The 15773-nt window shown below is 32.4% G+C and overlaps 1 non-coding gene across 1 annotated transcript; it reads right to left on the bottom strand.

Moving 5' to 3' along the window:
• Positions 1 to 8241: 8241 nt before the first annotated feature.
• Trnaw-cca (transfer RNA tryptophan (anticodon CCA)) lies at positions 8242 to 8313 on the bottom strand. The gene has a single exon. It is a non-coding gene; the product is annotated as a tRNA-Trp (tRNA).
• Positions 8314 to 15773: the final 7460 nt, after the last annotated feature.

Here is a 15773-nt window from a genome sequence, read left to right as displayed (position 1 = left end):
CTCTTTGTGACGGAGGAAACCGTCGCGTGTGTCGTGCACGCGCGACGTGAGTACCGCACGACTCACCTGACGACAGGCTGACCTACTTTTGTATTGATCCAGATTTAAAAAAAAATACTGAACGAAGATTTTATTCGCGTTTTTTTTTTTTATTGTTTTGAGCTACAGGCGCACAACGCTCTAAACGATAAATAATAAAAACACTGTTAATTTTTTTTTTTTTGGCTTTAAGAACAAAACATCAATTTGAACCTATACACTTTTTGAGCTTACACGAGATGGTAAGTTAAATAAAAATCTTATTTTATACCAAACTTTTACTATGTTTTTTAAGCACATGGATTGTATAAAAGTTCTGCTTCAAAATGCTATATTTATTTACCTTACTTAAACGTCTGTGTTAACTGTTTAAAATTGCAATTAGAAAACCACGGTGTAATTAACATAAATGACTTGTTTTTACTGACTTTTAACCCCATCCCTCTTCCAACCCATCGTCTACAAGACAGAACAATTTAAAACAATAGTTGTTTTTACTGTCGGTCAACCCCAGATCTCCACCCCCTTCCCATCGTCTAAAACAGGGGTCTCCAAATTACGGCCCGCGGGCGGGATGCGGCCCGCGAGGTCCTCTCATCCGGCCCGCGGAGATCTTTTTGTCCACGGAAAAAAACGTTTGTTGGTGATAGCTGAGGAACTTTGCCCAGAAAAATCAAAGACATGCCTGGAAGAAATTGGCCCCCGAACTGAAATTTGATAGTCAATGCGGCCCTCGAACTGAAAAGTTTGGAGACCCCTGGTCTAAAAGACAGAACCATTTAAAACAATAGTTGTTTTTACTGTCGTTTAACCACCTCCACCCTCTGTAACACATCGTCTAAAATGTTATCTCGGAAGTGCCATAGCACCAAAAATGCATGTACCTCCGAAGAGGGGAGAAGGTAGAGTGACTGCTGGACTGTAGCGTCCCTGCCCTACAGGTCACATGACTTAGGCTCCGTGTTATGAAAGTCTAGCTTTCAACTAAAATAATTCACGCGGCCCCAACTCAGAGGCGTAGCGACCCTTCCCGGCGCCCGTGGACAAACTTTCGATTTGCGTCCCCGCCCTCAAACTTTTTATTTGCACTCCCCCCCCCCTTAAACTTTCGATTTGCAAGCCCCTCCCGTTCAAACTTTCAATTTGTTATTCCAACCCATTTTGACGCCACCCCTAAGGTCGGCGACAGGGGACATATGTCCCCCCCCCCGCCCCCCCCCTAGATACTCCTCTGCCCCAACTTCACCCTAAGGTAACCCAACACCAGCAGTCCCGCGAGGGGCGGGTGGCTCAACCTGTGCTTGCATTAACTCGAACTTTTTCACGACTGCGACAACTACAGGCTATTCAGACTTGTATTTAGTGAGTAGACATACAGTCAAACATACTAATGACTATTCCTATTACAGCTATTATGATCTAACCTACTATTAAACTATATAGTAGTATGGACATAAATACAATTAAGAATTAAACGATATTTTATCCCAGTTCTCTATCCTATGCTAATCCCAGTTATAACACTCCGTCCTCGTGACCGCAGTCCGAGGTCAAGGCCCGGTCAGCCTTACGATACCGCTGGACTCATGTCCAGGTATATACCGTTACATGTGGGGTAGCAAGAAGGGGGAGAGGTGGAGACACCATGATGGATGGAATCTATCATAACACCAAGGTATTAGTCAGAATATTACCGTGCATAATTATGTTAAATGTGTGAAGATATTGACACTGTCTGTTTTTATTACCACTACGAACATTAGTTATAAACACAGTTTTAATTTATTATCATAAATAAATTAATAACAAAACGTGTAGAACAAAGAATTTAATTTTTCCGTAAAAAATAAAACAACAAAATGTGTTATATTGAAAATGTTATTTTACTATCACAACAATAACATAATTGACAATGTATAAGAAGAAAAACTGTATATGTACCATAATAATAAATAAACAAAACTGTAAATTGAGGTATATAGAATAAATGTTTTTTTCCGTAACAGTATAATCAAGAGTTAACATTAAATCTTAAATGGTTTTTAGAGTAACAATTAAATATCTTTTAATATTAAACAAAAGCACTTGATGACTCTACTTTTTACAAAATGATTAAAACAAATTAATAGAATATTTTATTTTAAAATAAGGGAGGGAGTGGCATAGCGGTAGAGAGCTGGACTGCAAACCAGTAAGTCTCGAGTCCGAATCCGGGTTCAAGTCTGTACACCGTCCCTGAGACCACCCAGCTCTGATGAGTCTGATGGGTACCTACCTCGCGTTAGGGAAAGTAAAGTGAACTCTATTTCACTTACCTTATAGACCGGCAGGTTTGAAAAGGAAACTTTACTTTTACTTTGCTTTAAAACACCATTATTAAATGAAGAACGCACTACGGAATAAACATAGTCAGCTGTTAAGCCTAGACACAATATATAATATGAACACCCAAATAAAACAAACAGCCAACTTAAAACATCAACGCCTACACTATAAATAAATATACTTTTGAATGTCTCTGTAATTTATCGTTCCTCTGAAACTATAAAAATCAAGTATATATTTTTCTTTCTCTCTCCATCTTTTTTACTTTCTCGTATATACGAAGTATAGAGAAAGTCTTATAATCGTGCAAAGAAAAAAACAAGATTTTTACACCTCACTGATACGGAAAAACATAATTTTGCAATCTTGTCCGTATGTCTGTGTGCCTGTGTATCTGTCTGTCTGTCTGTCTGTCTGTCTGTCTGTCTGTCTGTCTGTCTGTCTGTCTGTCTGTCTGTCTGTCTGTGTGTAAACACGATAACTAGAGTACCGTTACAGCTAGGTTGATGAAATTTCATATATGAGTATTTTATCAAAATCGTAGATCCGTATCAACTTTTGAGCGATTTCCGATAACCGAAAGTGGTACTTTTTCTACTTTGAATTTTTCAAAAGCCTATAATTTGAGTACTATTTCAGATAGATAAATGACATTTTACGTGTAAGTAAAAGATCTAATTCTCTACCTTCTGTTAAATTTTGAGTAACTTCCGTTGACCGGAAGTACTAATTTACGCTCTTTCCGATTTCTCAAAAAATGTATAAAGTACTAATAATATTGCGCACTATTATGCACTTTTTTATTTGGCGTTCACTTGGTGTGCAATTCTTTTGTCTACGAGATTTTATTCTATTTTTAAAACTTTAAGTATTTAAAATGGATTAAAAATCATGTCTATAGCCGGAGTTCCCATCCCCTGTTGTTTTAATTAAGAATATTCGAGAAAGTTTAGGGGAGATCACTCCCGGTTTATTTTTTCTACATTTCCCTCATTCAGTGTTTCTACCAGACTTTTTTCCGGGTGTTGGAGGGGCACTTAAAATTGGGGGAGGGGGGCTGAAATTTCATGGAGAGGGGCGGACACTGGTAAAAGTATATATTTTCAAAATAAATTATATTTCGTATCGGGTGGGGGAAGTAAACCTTCGATTTATTTATTCCATTTCGATTCCAACCTGCAGAGATACCGAAATATAATGCACACAACGATTTAATAACAAGCTTTTGTGTAATAATGCAGTAAAAAGGAGAAAATAAATGATTATAATACACTATTATTTAAATTACTATAAAGAAATCATGGGTCACTATTAGCTATTGCATACTTTTCCTAATATTTAGGAACAGATGCACGATTTTTTTTTTATAGTTGAGTAGTGAAAGTCACTCATGTTTAATGACACGGGATCGACGTGTTAGATGGGCCAGCACACACAATAATATACAGCACATAACTGTGAAGTAATACAATTTACAGTTTGTTTTTACCAGCATTACAATAACTAAATATTTTGTAATACGTCTGTATAAATTTCGAGTTCCCTGAGACATAGATAATAAAGTTACTAGAGGCGTTGATCTGTATAATAATTCTCACAAAAGACATCATCAGATCGTACGCTCTCTCTCCAAACGGGAACGGCTGTCCCATCTCGTAGTAGATATCCAGGGTGTTGACCGGAACAATGACCAGCACCATCAAGCTGAAACAGATCAGCAAAGTCGCTTTCACAGACCGTAAATCTTTTATTCGTTTTGAGGAAACAGAGCCATCTATTTTCGTAAACCGCTTAGCTGATATTATTAACTTTAAAATGATTAACAACGAGCAAATAGTTATTGCTGTAATTGGGAATATCGCAGTTACAAAAAGTAGAAAGTAATTTCGGTATATGTTAAAAGAGTCTACGTTGTTTAAATAGTACTCTGTATATACAACTATTTCAACGGTTCTGTTTGCGTCTCCTATGTTTGTTTCCCCGTATTGTACGTTAGCGGCAAAAGGTAAAATAAGAAGTGGCATAACAATAAACACGCACACAACTATACACTTCATACGATATGGTGATAAAATTCTCGAGACGTGAAACGGGAACCACACTGCTAACATACGTTCTATGGCGATGATAGAAACAAGTTCTATACTTATGAGCATAGAGGTTTGGTTCCAGTGATAGATACTCAAGAATAAGTAAGCAAAATACGTATACCCTAAGTAAACATCACATTTAGAGATAAATGAATTTAGCTGGAACAGAGATTTGGTAACAGAGTAGAATAAATCAGATGTCGCTAATCCTGTCAGAACAATGTCCGTTGGGTTATTGAACCCGTTATACGATAAGATAACAATCGTTATAGAGTTTCCCAGAATTCCAAACAGACTTATGAACTGGTACAGGAAACCGTTGATTATAACATCAAAAATGTAGTGCACATCCTCAGTTATGTCTGGAAGTTGGTTATTAATCTCTAGTTCAGACTCTGATAGGTTTTGTTTTATTAAAGACATGATAAAATTTAACTTTAAATTCATATAAAGAAAACACTGAATGGAAAAGTTCATTTTAATAATATGTAAGCATTAGTGTTGTTCGTTTTTTTTAGTATTATGTATTTAAAATTTTAAAATAATTAATTTCCAAACGCAAACAATTGTTCAATAACTTGCAATATAAAACTTGTAAAAAGCTTTTTTGGAAATTGCAAACATAATTGTTTTAATTTTTCGATAGCGAAACAATTTCAAAATATAAAACTAACACAACAATTTGTTACGGGTAGAAAAAGTAAACAGTAGCAGTAGAATTAAAATGTTTAAAACTTAAAATGAACGTTCGAGAAGTGAATAAAATAAACGCAGTAGCTTTATTCGAAAAGTCACTTGTTAGAATTTTTATAGCCGCTATCTTTTTTTTTTTTTACTTATTTAAACTCCACCATCATCAGTGTGTAATTAAGCGAAGCGAGCAACCTATCATTAACAAGACCTATACGAACTCCCGAATATAATCGTAATTAAATAAAGCTAATATACATCTAAGCAAACTGATAGTTATTTATAAAACACATAATTAAATCCTAATGTCTAAGAAATTTCTAGTATAATTAATAGTAATTTAATGGGCGAATAGTAAACTAGTAGTTTTTGTAATTATCCTTGATCAATAATTTGGAATTACTTTGTAATAGCTATTGACAACCGTTGTATCTTGGTGTTGGAACTCTGTTCCTGTTCGAGTAGCTTATATTCAGTTTAGTCTAGCTCTTCCATACTAAGAACGTCGCTTCCTTAAAATATTGTCAGGTTAGTGGAACAAATGCTTCTGGCAAAAGTGAGAACCAGATTCGTTTCCGTAACATTAATAATTTTTTTAAAGAAAAATGTCTACAACAATTTATCTGTGCGTTGCTAATAATAAATAACAGCGCCTAATCTGATAAAGAAATGTTTAATGGTTTAGTTTGTTTTATTTTTTTTTTAAATAAATAATACACAGTAATTTTAATCTCTTGTTGTCTAATTTAATAAACCGGTAGTGATCTCCCCTAAACTTTCTCGAATATTCTTATATAAAACAACAGGGGATGGTAACTGGGGATATAGTTATGATTTTTAATCCATTTTAAATACTTAAACTTTTAAAAATAGAATAGAATCTCATAAAAAAAACATTGCGCACCAAGCAAACGCCGAATAAAAACGCGTATAATAGTGCGCAATATTATTAGTACTTTAAAAATTTACATTAGTTTTTTGAGAAATCGGAAGTAGCGTAAATTACTACTTCCAGTCAACGGAAATTACTCAAAATTTAACAGAAGGTAGAGAATTAGATTTTTTACTTACATGTGAAATTTCATTTATCTATCTGAAATAGTACTCAAGTTATAGGCTTTTGAAAAATTCAAAGTAGGAAAAGTACCACTTCCGGTTATCGGAAATCGCTCAAAAGTTGATACGGATCTACGATTTTGATAAAATACTTATATATGAAATTTCATCAACCTAGCTGTAACGGTACTCAAGTTATCGTGTTTACACACGGACAGACACACACACAGACAGACACACACACACAGACATACGGACAAGATTGCAAAATTATGTTTTTCCGTATCAGTGAGGTGTAAAACGTCGAGATTTGTAAAAATCTCGATTTTTTTTTTGCACGATTACAATACTTTCTCTATACTACGTAGGCCTATATACGAGAAAGTAAAAATAAGCTTTCACATAACCTACTAATGTGTTTTATTTATTTTATTTATTTTTGGTTTCCCGAAATAGCTTTTTTAAGAACACTTACATAGTAGCTGCACATATAATAAAAGAAACGCTGTCTTTGTATATTAGAGGTAGAATAAAATAAAATTATAGTCATTCGATCTGATTCCACACAGTTTTAAAAATATACTTCATTTTGTAGATGAATAAATATTTGTATGTTGTTTTGTTTTTTAAAATGTATATGCATGTTTTATTAATGCAATAGAGATCATTTAACATAATTTGCTGTGCAATAAAAAAGGCGAATGAGATCAGTTTTACTTTCTTGTATACTGAAGATAGGGGGGGGGGGGTATTCGTGCAAAAATAATAAAAACAAGATTTTTTTTTAACTCTCAACATTTTACATCGTCTATAGTTGAAAAAAAAACCTTATTTTAAAATCTTGTCTGTATGATTGTGTTTTTTTGTTTGTGTGTGTTAAAACGATAACTCAAAAACCATTTTACTTACTTGGACAAAATTTCAGTTTTTTAGAATTACCACCTTATCCTAAACGTAGGTTTCTTTCTCTATTGTGAGCGATTTCCGCTAATAATATTAGTAGGCCTACTTACTCTAGTGAGCGATTTTCGCTAACAATATTAGTACTTACTTTATTTTCGGTTATTCCAAAACTGGTAACTGGAACTGTTTAAGGAAGGTGGACGAAATTTCAATCATAAATATTTTATTCTAAACTTTGGATTCAAAAACACATATGAGTGATTGTTTTGGAAAATTGAAGTGGCTTTTACTTTATTTCTGGATTTTCAAAAGACGATAAAGTACCGATTCAGTTAGGTGAAGAAAATTGTATACATAATTATCCAATCGGTAACGTAGGCTAGTATACGTTGTGGATTGTTTTCCATTAACCAGAGATGTTATTTTACAATATTTCCGGTTTCTGAAAAAAAATCAATATCTGAAAGAAGCATAAATAGCATTAACCTGTTTTTTTTTCTCAAAAACAAAAGATTATAATATCATAATATTAACTAGCTATTCTGAAGCCTTATTATACTAGTAGTTCCATGACAACTGTTCTATCATGTTTCCAACCTGGACCAAGACTCGATGACAATGTAATGTGACTTCGTATGATATTTAATTAACTTTTCTTGGAAAAATATAATCAATGTTTCCATTATCATGTGCACATTTTGTGTTGTACTATTCACACATTATTTGCGTTCATTTTGGTAAATAAACTTTTTTTTTATAAGTATCTCCTACGAATTGCCTTGTTAAGACAAGGGGATGACACAGTATTCATGTCCAAGTCTTGGTTGATCAAATATAATTACAAAACTATAATGTAATTATATCTATTGACCTTGTTAAAACCATGGGATAAGCACATATGATTGAGTCCCCAACATTAATAACATCTGTAAACACAATAAAAGTGATAGGAAAAATTATAAACGAGATAAAACAAATTTTGAATGTTCTCTTTCTTAAATTTGGCATGAAAATTATAGAAATCTCAGTTATATTTCCGAATCCAGAAATTGTGTCTGATTTTTTACTATTTTATTTTTGAACCACAAAGACAACATTCCTCAGGCTAAAAATTAATATTGACAAACAAAAATTAACTTGACCCTGACGTGATTTGAACACATAACCTTCTGATCTGGAGTCAGACGCGCTACCATTGCGCCACAGAGCCACGTAATTGCATTTTATTTTAAATATATATAACACTACTTTCTCATAAAATTCTCAGTACAAATCTCGGTATTTATAGGCTTGCTATGCTGGCACTGTGTGATTCACTGCTCATTATACTGCCTGGAATTCATTGGAATTTCTTGGAAAATGTTCAAGTTACAGCGGGACTGTCCGTTCTGTTGTGTTGCGTGTCTTGTGAACTGGCTTATAGCTAAAATTAGACCTATATATATTTTATTTATGAACTAGTATATATGACATCTTACAAATTACTACACAATCACAAGCATGCACACCTAGTTCACCTTGCGCTCAACATTTTATACACAACTTTCTCTCCCCTTACGTCAATGAGCGATCTCACAAAAGCATGGAAAAATACATGACTAGTCGCTCAGACAGTCCTTCCGTTAGCCAGGTACTCTACATTCATGCAGCTTCATGTAAAACACAATATAATAAACATACCCAATAATACAGTCACTGATTATAACATAGAAAATGTAGTGCACATCCTCAGGTATGTCTGAAAGTTGGGTATTTATCTCTATTTCAGAATCTTATAGGTTTTGTTTTCTTGAAGACATGATAAGATTTAAATTTAAATTCAGATAAAGAAAACACTAAATGAAAAAGCTCATTTTATTAATACGTTAGCATTAGTGTTGCTCGTTTTGTTAGTATTATGTATTTAAAATTTAAAAATATAATTAATTTCCAAACGCCAACAACTTTCAATAACTTGCAATATAAAATTATTAAAATATTTTTTGTTGCAATTTTCAAAAATACTTCATGCAACATAATTATTGTAATTTTTTTGATAGCGAAACAATTTCAAAATATAAAACTAAAACTGTACCATATGTTACGGGTAAAATGAGTAAACAGTATATTAACTACACATAATAAAAGCAAATAGGTATCATTTTACGGAAGAAGAATTATAAAATAAAATTACAGTCATTCGATCTGTTTCTCAAGAGTTTTAAAAATGTGCTTCATTTTGTGGATGAAGAAATATTTGTATGCTGTTTTGTTTTTTTAAATGTTATATGCATGTTTTATTAATGCAATAGAGATAATTTAGTTTAATTTGTTGTGCACTAAAAATGCGAATGAGATCAGTTTTACTTTTTTGCATTCTGAAAATAAGGGGGAGGGGTATTCGTGCAAAATATTGAAATCAAGATTTTAAAAAATCTCAACATTTTACATCGTCCTGAGTTAAAAAAAAACAATTTTGAAATATTGTCTGTGTGTGTGTGTGTGTTTGCTTGTGTTAACACAATAACTAAAAAACCAATTTCACTTACATCGAAAAAAAAGTTTTTTATAATTACCTTCTAATCCTAAACGTAGGTTTCTTTCTAATTGTGAGTGATTTCCTCTAACAAGTAACATTTTTAGTGCTTATTCTAGTGAGCGATTTCCGCTAACAATATTAGTGCTTACTCTATTTTCGGTTATTGAAAAACTGATAACTGGAACTGTTTAAGGAACGTGGACGAAATTTCAACCATAAATATTTATCTCTAAACTTGGGATTCAAAAACACATATGAGTAATTGTTTTGGAAAATTGAAGTGGGTTTTACTTTATTTCTGGATTTTCAAACGACGATAACTAAAGTACCGATTCAGTTAGGTGAACAAAATTTTATACATAATTATCTAATAGAAAAAGTTTTCTATTAACCAGAGATGTTATTTTACAATATTTCCGTTTTCTGGAAAAAAAAATCAATATCTGAAAGAAGCATAAATAGCATAACCTATTGGTTTTTTTTTTCTCAAAAACAAGAGATTATAATATAATATTAACTAGCAATTCTGAAGCCTTATTCTACTAGTAGTTCCATGACATCTGTTCTATCATGTTTCCAACCTTGACCAAGACTCGATAACAATGTAATGTGACTTCATAAGATATTTAATTAACTTTTCTTGAAAAAAAAATTGTAATCAATGTCTCCATTATCAAGTGCACATTTTGTGCTGTACTATTCACACATTATTTGCGTTCATTTGGTAAATAAACTTACATTTTTTTTAAAGGTAGCTCCGACAAATTCCCGTGTTAAGACAATGGGATGACACAGTGTTCATGTCCACGTCTTATTAGATCAAATGTGTTTACAAAACCATAATGTAAGTCTAAATAGCGACATTATTAAGATCATGGTATAAACACATATGATTGAGTCCCCAACAAATTCCCGTGTTAAGACAATGGGATGACACAGTGTTCATGTCCATGTCTTATTAGATCAAATATGTTTACAAAACCATAATGTAAGTCTAAATAGCGACATTATTAAGATCATGGTATAAACACATATGATTGAGTCCCCAACATAAATAACATAAGTAATTACAGGAAAAGTCATACGAAAAATTTTAAAACGAGATAAAACAAATTTTGAATGTCCTCTTTCTTAAATTTGGCCTTAAAATTATAGGAATCTGTGTCTGATTTTTTATTATTTTATTTTTGAACCACAAAGACAACGTTCCTCGGGTTCAGTGCTTAACAAAAATTAATCTTAACAAATAAAAAAAATAGCAGGTCCCTGATGCGATTTGAACACATAACCTTCTGATCTGGAGTCAGACGCGCTACTTTTGCGCCACAGGGCCACATAACTGAAGACGTTTTCTAATCTATATAATATTTCTTTTTCAGTACAAATCTCGGTATTTATAGGCTTGCTATGCTTACACTGTGTGATTCACTGCGCATTAAAGTGTCTGGAATTCATTGGAATTTTTTTGAAAAATGTTTAAGTTACAGCGGGACTGCCCGTTCTGTTGTGTTGCGTGTCTTGTGAACTGGCTTATAGCTAAAATTAGATCTATATATATTTTATTTATGAACGAGTATAGATAAATGAATGAATAAAACAAACTATTCTGAAGTTTGTGTGACGAATTGTAAAAAAAAAACATGTTTAACAGAAAGATTTTAGGTGATAGCATTTAATTTTTATAAACATTAAGGCAAAGAACATTCTTGAAATAAACAAAATGATGCTATTATGATTATTTCTTTAATATTGGGAGTGGGGAGGCTCCCTGTTTTTAAGTAACTGGAAAATTTAAGAGCGATACCTTCACAACTTAAATTTTCCTCCTGCATATTTTTTTTTATCCTGGCCTAAAGAGAGATGCCTACAAAGTCACTTGTCACTTTATAACAAAAACGAAACGACACATAAGAAGGTTTAATTAAACAAAGATTTTATTTTCTTTAAAGCCTTAAAATGCCCATCATAGCACTGATCCCGGCGACCCACCGGGAATTTCCCTGGTGTCTCGGCAGAATTGTTCAACCCCCTTTCTTTAAATCATTTCAATTTTTAAAGCGTCAAGTATTAAACGCATACTTTAAATATTATTTTTCTAAAAATAATAGCTTATATGCTGGAGTTGAAATATAACTAAGATAATAAGTAATTGTAATGTTCGGTAATCAGGTGAATTTCATGGAAAAAAATATTTATGTAGACGGGGACAACTCCTTGAAGTTTTTTTGTTATTTCTCTTAATTATTTTCTTTTTTAAATGTTCTCATTTGGTAGTAACAAAATTCAATTTAATTTTTATGCTAAGTATATAAATGTATACGTTTTTCAGTCTTGCACATCATTTGAAACATAATGTTGAGGGTATAGAGAACAAATGCAGTGTGTCCAATTTTTTTGTGAAATTGATGTACATTTAATTTTTACTTATATTGTAAATAATACAAGCTACAAGAACACTCATGTACAATGTCAGAAAAGTAGAATGCAAATATTTTATGAATGTTTAAACATAATATTTTGCACTATTTTGGTATTGAAATGAGATTTATGAACTCATTATGTTTTTTTGGACATAATGCATTTGTCCTCGATGTGTTGAATAAAATAAATCAAAGTGGTCTATAAATCTCAAAGATCATATTTATTTTTTAAGTAATTTTGTTATCAGCTAGGAATTGTATCCTGCCCATTTAACCACTGCTATCGATATGTATACTCGTGACTCTTCATTCTCTTCCTCTAAAAAAATGTTATTAAAATTTATTGATGCGCAGAAATAAATAAAAAAATTGAAACAGCTGAACAGTCTGTGAGACATGATTGGGCGAATCTTTGGGATGGGCCAGCTCATTTATTGTAATAGGCCAACTGCATACGTTTAAGAGTGCATCCTAGAATTTCATTTTTCCATAAATACATGAACCAAAAAGTTTTCGGTATGTTTTTAGAAATTTCGAGTTTCCTTTGACGTAGATAACGAAGTTACTAGAGGCGTTGATCTGTATAATAATTCTCACAAAAGACATCATCAGATCGTACGCTCTCTCTCCGAACGGGAACCTCTGTTCCATTTTGTAGTAGATATCCAGGGTATTGACCGGTACAATGACCAGCACCATTAAGCTGAAACAGATCAGTAAAGTCTTTTTCACAGATTTCAAATCTTTCACCCTTTTCGTCGAAATAGATCCATCTGCTTTTGAAAATACTTTAGCTGTAATTACTAGTTTTATAATGATGAGCAAAGAGCAAATAGTTATTGCTGTAATGGGTAATATAGCAGTTACAAAAAGTAGAAAGTAATTTCGATAGATGTTAAAAGAGTCTGCGTTGTTTAAATAGTACTCTGTATATAAAATTATTCCAACCGTTCTGTTTGTTTCGCCAATGGTTGTTTCCCCGTACTGCACATTAGCGGCAAACGGTAAAATAAGAAGTGGCAGAACAATAAAAACGCACACAACTATCCACTTCATACGATATGGTGATAAAATTCTCGAGACGTGAAACGGGAACCACACTGCCAACATACGTTCTATTGCGATTATAGAAACAAGTTCTATACTTATGAGCATAGAGGTTAGGTTCCAGTGATAGATACTCAAATATAAGTAGGTGTAATACGTGTACCCCACGTGAACATCACATTTAGAGATAAAGGACCTGATCTGGAACAGGAAATCTGTAACAGAGTAGAACAAATCAGACGCTGCTAGCCCTTTTAGAATAATTTCCGTTGGGTTGTTAAAAGCGTTGTGTGACAGGACGACAATCGTTAGAGAGTTTCCCAGAATTCCAAACAGACTTATAAATTGGTACAGAAAACCGTTGATTATAACATCGAAAATGTAGTGCACATCCTCAGGAATATCTGGAAGTTGTGCGATGAGCGCTTCTGCTTTAATTGTAGTAAGGCTTTTGTTTGTTTCTGACATATTAAAAAATCAACTGTAAATCATTGAGTGAAAACAAAAAGTGGGAATCATTCATCCACATATTTGATATATCTAATACATTACTACGTTTGATGTTTTAAATTTTAAAAATACTTCTTTTAATTTGCCAATTATTTTTCAATATGCATTATTGATAAATGTTTCTTAAAATATGAAATAGATTTGGTTTAACTACATTGAGGTTTTAATTTTAATTTTTTTTTCTTATAATTGTATTCCACTCTTTTCTTTGCAGATAGATTGAAATTTTAACAAAATACAATTTAAAGAGCGTTTTAAAATAAAACACAAGCCACTTTAATTTCAACAACCTAATATTTAAATAGTTAAAATTAATTTTCCGTTATACAATTCTTAAGACAAAAGCCATGCTTAAACTATTTTACAATGCTAAATTATTGAACACTCAGAAATTTAACAAAGCGTACAATTTACAAAGTGACAATTTACTGTGTCATTTTAATAATAGTTTAGTTTCACTAAACACAATTTATTGTAAACTTGTGTTTAAAACATCAGAGAAACAAACAACTTAATTATTATGTAAAAGAAATACTACGAAAGCCTATAGTATTGTTAACTTACTAAAACAAACAGATTTGTTATTACCCCTTCTCTGTAATTAACTTCTGAGGTGTAGACGGGTAATCACGTAGTTATTTCTTTATAATTATACCCCAATTTTCAGGTAGGTCTAGATGTTTCAAATTCACAGGAACATTATGTAAGGGAATTACGACAGATTGATTCTCACTGGTGGCATCAACCTTGTATGGAAACTTAGCCAAGATCAATTCGTGATCTGGCTTTTAAGTTTATGGTTATACAATCACGTGATATTTTTTTTTAAACTTGGTTTTTCAGTTCTTTTGTTGTTTTTTTTTTTCGAATCGGCGCGACATTTAGAAAAAAAAATGTTTGCAATGCAAAATACTTTTCCTACTGTATAAACAAAAAGCGTGAGCTAAACATGTAACTGTAAAGTATTCCTGTTTAAAGTATAAGATGAGAAAGGACAAGCCTAGAAAATAGTGTGTATATGGTGTTTCTGGGAGATGTTATATTATGCAAAGTAGTTAGCCTCTCCTCAATATTAATAAAATGTCCCAAATATAATAATGTAACCAGATGACCCAGTTTCCCGTTGTATTTACATAATCTCAGAAACATCTCAGCTTACAATCGTCATAAAATTACACATGAATGGTATTTTCATTACCTACTCTTCGTTACTTTTTATTACAATATTTTATTTAACTTGCTTCCTCTGTCGTCAGTCGTCATTCGTCAGTCTAGATCGAAACGCCAGAGCGAAAATTGGAGCACTTCTAACTGATAGATTCGGTTCATGGTTGGTATGTGGTTCAAGACATGAAGACCATGTAACATGACATTAAATTTGACTTAATGGATGCCTATTATTTTTTAAATTATTAATTAAAATGTCCAAATTAGAAGGCTGTCTCATCAAACTATTCCACACTATTAGACACGTGTCATCACGTTCATTAGGTGCGCAATGGTTTTAGTCATGCTACTCTTATACTATTGTACTATACTTCTACTATTGTAGATTTTAAAAATTTAAAGCACTGAAAAAAAAATTCATAAAAAACGTTTTAAATTACAAGCTTTTATCTAGTAATGCACTAAAAAGTAGAAAATAAATTATAAACTACTATTAAAATAATTATAAAGCGTGGACCTCGTAAAGTTCTGACTCTATCAAGAATTTGTCATCACAAAAGTTTTAATGTTTACTGAAATTTACGCCTTGTAAATATGATTGCTATAAGTGCATTATAAATAAACCTGGAGTGATCTCCCCTAAACGTTCTCAAATATTTTTATTTAACACTACGGGGGATTGCAACTCATGATATAGACAATATTTTAAATCCATTTTTAATTACTTAAACTTTTTAAAATATAATAGAATCTCGTAGAAAAAAGAATTGCACACCATGTGAAAGCCAAATAAAATATGTATAATAGTGCGGAATCAGTAGCGTACGCAGGGGGGGGGGGGGGGAGCAGGGGGAGCGGCCGCTCCCCCTGTGACCATTTTCAGCAAAGTGGCGCCTTTTTTTTAACTTTTTAAACTCAAAATTTTAAACAATGATATTTGTTAAAAAAATATTTTTGTTCGGCACATCTATGTAAATCACTAGATTTCTTTTCATGCAGCAATTAAGC

Source organism: Physella acuta, unplaced genomic scaffold (genome assembly GCF_028476545.2).
Source record: "Physella acuta isolate Inbredline_101_S28 unplaced genomic scaffold, ASM2847654v3 ptg000007l, whole genome shotgun sequence".
Lineage (NCBI taxonomy): Eukaryota > Metazoa > Mollusca > Gastropoda > Physidae > Physella > Physella acuta.
This window is presented reverse-complemented; position numbering and strand designations above follow the sequence as displayed.